The sequence below is a fragment of the Bombina bombina genome, chromosome 12, assembly GCF_027579735.1.
Source record: "Bombina bombina isolate aBomBom1 chromosome 12, aBomBom1.pri, whole genome shotgun sequence".
Lineage (NCBI taxonomy): Eukaryota > Metazoa > Chordata > Amphibia > Anura > Bombinatoridae > Bombina > Bombina bombina.
Window position 1 is genome coordinate 62,474,762 of NC_069510.1, and position 6,000 is coordinate 62,480,761.

The following is a 6,000-nucleotide window of genomic DNA, read 5'->3' on the forward strand; positions in this document are numbered from 1 at the left end:
AAGTTAGAATTAGTTCTCCTTTCAGAGACACGAGCGTTGTATACATACGCCCTAAGTTAGAATTAGTTCTCCTTTCATCAGAGACACGAGCACTGTGTACATACGCCCTAAGTTAGAATTAGTTCTCCTTTCATCAGAGACACGAGCACTGTGTACATACGTGCCCTAAGTTAGACTTAGTTCTCCTTTCAGAGACACGAGCACTGTGTACATACGTGCCCTAAGTTAGACTTAGTTCTCCTTTCAGAGACACGAGCGCTGTGTACATACACCCTAAGTTAGACGTAGTTCGTGTACATACGCCCTAAGTTAGAATTAGTTCTCCTTTCAGTGACACGAGCGCTGTATACATACGCCGTACGTTAGAATTAGTTCTCCTTTCAGTGACACGAGCGCTGTGTACATACGCCCTATTATTAGAATTATTTACAACTTTATCAAAAATTATGGCTCAAAACACAGGACTCACATTGACTTGCAATAACAAAAAATTGTTCCTACTGATAATACCCAGTATTCTGATCTTTTTGATCTTAGAAAACTATACATCTGATTCTAAGCAAGCTTATGTGTACTGTCGCAGGAAATGCTCAGTATTCCATGCAATCATTATTCTAGATGAAAAACCCCAGCATGGTTAGGATTATTTACCTGATGTACAAACGTATCCTCACATCTCCACCCTTGCATTTCATATGACTGTGATGCAGAGCTGTGCTGATACACGGTGCAGCTGTTAACTCACAGCCTGTCCCTGATACTTGGCGCATTTCCTCTCCTTCTGTGCTGGCTTTGAATATTTAATCTGTCACATTTCTAGATGACTGCAGAAGCTTAATATGGACCTTCAATTATTATTGTAACATCCCCTCAATTCCCAAAGGTGTCAGCATGTATACACTTGTAATGAAGTCCCTTTGTATATACAATTTTTGTACCCAGGATATAGAAAGATCTAAACTGCGTGAAAATCTGTATTTAACAGAACATGGAAGTCATATTTAAAGGGACACTAAACCCCAAAAAATGATTTCATGATTCAGATAGAGAATACAATTTTAAATAACATTCCAATTGACATCTATTATCTAATTTGCTTCATTCTTGAGATATCCTTTGTTGAAGAAATAACAATGCGTATGTGTCAGCCAATCACACGAGGCATCTATGTGCATCTACCAATCAGCAGCTACTAAGCATATCTAGATATGGTTTTCAGCAAAGAATATCAAGAGAATGAAGCAAATTAGATAATCGAAGTAAATTAGAAAGTTGTTTAAAATGGCATGCTCTTTCTAAATCATGAAAGAAAAAATTTGGGTTTCATGTTTCTTTAAGATTTAACCCCTTAAGGACAAGACTATTTTCAATTTTCTTACTCTTAAGGACCAGGGTTATTTTTTTGCATTTCTGCTGTGTTTGTGTTTAGCTGTAATCTTCCTCTTACTCATTTACTGTACCCACACATATTATATACCGTTTCTCTCGCCATTAAATGGACTTTCTAAAGATACCATTATTTTCATCATATCTTATAATTTACTATAAAAAATTACCCCCAAAATCTGTTACACATCTACAACCACCAAAAAAAACCATGCTAAATAGTTTCTAAATTTTGTCCTGAGTTCAGAAATACCCAATGTTTACATGTTCTTTGCTTTTTTTTGCAAGTTATAGGGCAATAAGTACAAGTAGCACTTTGCTACTTCCAAACCATTTTTTCGCCCACAAAATTAGCGCTCTGTCAGGAATCCCTAAATATTCCTTTGCATGTATATATATTTATTTTTAGTAGGCAACCCAAAGTATTGATCTAGACCCATTTTGGTATATTTAATGCCACTATTTCACTGCCAAATGCGATCAAATAAAAAAAATTGTTAACTTTTTCACAAACTTTTTTTTACAAACTCTAGGTTTCTCACTGAAATTATTTGCAAACAGCTTGTGCAATTATGGCACAAATGGTTGTAAATGCTTCTCTGGGATCCCCTTTGTTCAGAAATAGCAGACATTTATGGCTTTGGTGTTGCTTTTTGGTAATTAGAAGGCTGCTAAATGCCGCTGCGCACCACACTTGTATTATGCCCAGCAGTTACGGGGTTAATTAGGTAGATTGTAGAGTTAATTTTAGCTTTAAGGTAGTGTAGTAGACAACCCAAAGTATTGATCTAGGCTCATTTTGGTATATTTTATGCCACCATTTCACTGTAAAATGCGATCCAATAACAAAAATCGATAACTTTTTCACTAATTTTAGGTTTCTCACTGAAATTATTTACAAACAGCTTGTGCAATTATGGCACAAATGGTTGTAAATGCTTCTCTGGGATCCCCTTTGTTCAGAAATAGCAGACATATATGGCTTTGGCATTGCTTTTTGGTAATTAGAAGGCCGCTAAATGCTGCTGCGCACGACACTTGTATTATGTCCAGCAGTTAAGGGGTTAATTAGGTAGCTTGTAGGGTAAGTTTTAGTTTTAGTGTAGAGATCAGCTTCCCACCTGACACATCCCACCCTCTGATCCCTCCCTGACCCCTCTCAAACAGCTCTCTTCCCTCTCCCACCTCACAATTGTCACCGCCATCTTAAGTACTGGCAGAAAGTCTGCCAGTATAAAAATAAAGGTGTTTTTTTTTTTTGTAAGATTTTTTTTCATATATATTTTTTATTAACTGTAGGATCCCTCATAACCCCCAACCTCCCTGATCTCCCCCAAACAGCTCTCTAAGCCTCCCCCCTCGACCTATTGACCGCCATTTTAGGTACTGGCAGCTGTCTGCCAGTACCCAGTTTACTTACAAATTTGCCCCTTTTTTTTTTTCAAACATCCCATTTTCTGTAGTGTAGCTGCCAATACACTACCCTCTTTCCAGTCCTGGATCCCTTTCAAAACATTTTTCCCCCTCCCTTTCTCTTACCCTCTCCCTCCTTCGACATATGTTGATGTCCATGCGCGAGCGTGCCTGCTCCTGAGCCCCGCCCCGCCTCCTTGCGCACTCCTGGACACTCAGGAACAGGACCTGGAACACACACAAGCGATTGGCCGTCCACCCACCTCCCTGCTATGGCTCCCACCCACCAACGATCGGCACCATGGCTGGCCGATGCAGAGAGGGCCACAGAGTGTCTCTCTCTGCATTGGATGCTTAAAAAAGGTTATTGCAGGATGCCTCAATATCGAGGCATCACTGCAATACCCTAAAAGCGTCTGGAAGCGATAACGATTTTTAATTTACTTTTAATATGACATTTACCTTTTCCCCATTGTTGAAACTTAGCTCTTTTTGTAAGGGCATACTGAGGTAGGTGTGGGAATGTGTCTGGAGCAGTGTTTGCAAGGTTTGAAAATATAGTGCTAAAGACACATGCAAACTACAGAGCATACCTCAGTATGCTCTTATGGAATGCAGCCAAGTCACAAAGGATATCGAAAGAAAGAAGTTTAGTAGTAGAAAATACCAGCCCACCAAACTGTGAGCTAAAATTGAAAAACAAGAAAATTTGTGCAAATCAAATAAAGAGAAGCTGAGAACAAAAACTGTGGTAACAACCATTTTGAACTGACAGCATTTTACTATTTACAAGAAAAGAACAGCAATTTCTAACAAGCTGTGTGCAATCGGGATTTACGCTAAAATGATTACCTCGTCCTCAGAGCTGTGGTTAACTGTTTAATGAAACCATCTAATTAAAAAGTATTAAAAAAATATTGCACACAAAAATTCTAAGGGCTCAAAGATATGATGAGATCTCAGGTGTTCATACATACATATAGATTTCTAAATGTGTCTATGTGTATATATATATATATATACACAGTTCCTTAGAGGGAAAGCACAATCTCACCACTCCATAAATGCCACGGTGCTCTGCTGTAAATAATCCAAAACGTCCACAGACATGTCTTTTTAACGATACCTAAATAAATTGCTATATTTTACCAAGACCAGTGAGTGCCTGCATTCTGTGGACGTTATATATATATATATATATATATATATATATATATATTTATATATATATATATATATGTCTATATATGTGTACATATGTATTTATGTATTCATGTGTGTATATATGTATTTATATGTATTTACAGACATATATACACATATAAACACATAAATACATATGTACACATATATGGACATATATAGACGTGCATTGGAGCCCTTTGCTGTTAAGTAGATGAAAACATTTAAAAATATATTTATGCAATGTTCATTTTTAATAAAGGTTTTAACTATGTATTTACTGTAAATATTTCACATTCCAATGTTCTGCATATAGCAAAATATGTTCTATGTATTTTTAAATAGCTATTCCTATATATATCTGTATACATATATATATATATATATATATATATATATATATATATATTGATTCAATGAGAGCACTCTCACTTCCAAAGTATTAGATGCCAGGGTGCTAGCAGATATGAATATATAAATGAAGGAAAGCACTCTCTGGTCTTTTAGTGAATATTTAATGAATCAAGCGTGACGTTTCGGGGACACACTCCCCTTCCTGGTCTGAGGAAGGGGAGTGTGTCCCCGAAACGTCACGCTTGATTCATTAAATATTCACTAAAAGACCAGAGAGTGCTTTCCTTCATTTATATATATATATAAAAATATACATATATTTATAAAATCATGTATATATAGTGCCAAACAAAACTGATATATATATATATATATATATATATATATATATATATATTTATGAATAAATAGAACATATTCTGCTATGTGAAGAATATTGGAATGTAAAATATTCATATTTTCATGTTGGTTTAGCACACATGGAAATATGCGATAGGGTTTGAGCGCGAGTTGGGTTTTAGTTTTCTTTTTCCACTTCTTTTTGCTACGTAGACTTCTATGGGGTAATAGGTTATCACGCGCGCAATATTGTAAGTTCGGCTTTTTGCACTCATCAGTGTGCGAACCAAAACAATTTACTTTCAAATTATAATATGAACACAACCCAACGCGCGCAAAAAGCTTCCATCTAGCGTGGTTTATGCTCCACTTGTAATTTAGCCCAAAATGGTCATATAATACAACCAGTGATATTTAAGATATAATAGAACATTTCTAAATGGTTTCGTTTTTTGTACATTGAGGTTCTTCACTTGAAAGATACTGTTACAAAACATTTGGTGTAAAATGAATCTTTTTATATTATGTAATCCATAGTAATTTAATTTTACATTTTATGAATGGAAACATTAATTTATGAGATGAAATGTAAATCTATTGGCTACCTAAGTTTGCACGCTGTAAATAAGCCAAAAATATAAAAAAGTAATGTATTCCAAACACTAATTATCAAAATACTGTTCCTTTAAGAGCAAAGTCTTCAATTCATGTGCTAAAATACTTTAATAGTCTCTTAAATAGTTGTAGATAATTATGTATTGCTGTTAATTTATCCTTAAAAACAGAGCACACGTAAAGTGCAATTTTCTAATGTCCAACCTTTTAGGTGTCTGATTTAACAATTGCTATTGTTAATTTGTAATTGTTATTGTGAATTTGTAATTGTTATTGTGAATTTGTAATTGTTATTGTGAATTTGTAATTGTTGTGAATTTGTAATTTTTATTGTGAATTTGTAATTTTTATTGTGAATTTGTAATTGTTGTGAATTTGTAATTGCTATTGTGAATTTGTAATTGTTGTGAATTTGTAATTGTTATTGTAATATTGTAATTGTTATTGTGAATTTGATTTGTAATTGTTGTGAATTTGTAATTGTTATTGTAATATTGTAATTGTTATTGTGAATTTGCAATTGTTCTGAATTTGTAATTGTTATTGTGATGTTGTAATTGTTATTGTGAATTTGTAATTATTATTGTGAATTTGTAATTGTTATTGTGAATTTGTAATTGTTCTGAATTTGTAATTGTTATTGTGAATTTGTAATTGTTGTGAATTTGTAATTGTTATTGTGAATTTGTAATTGTTGTGAATTTGTAATTG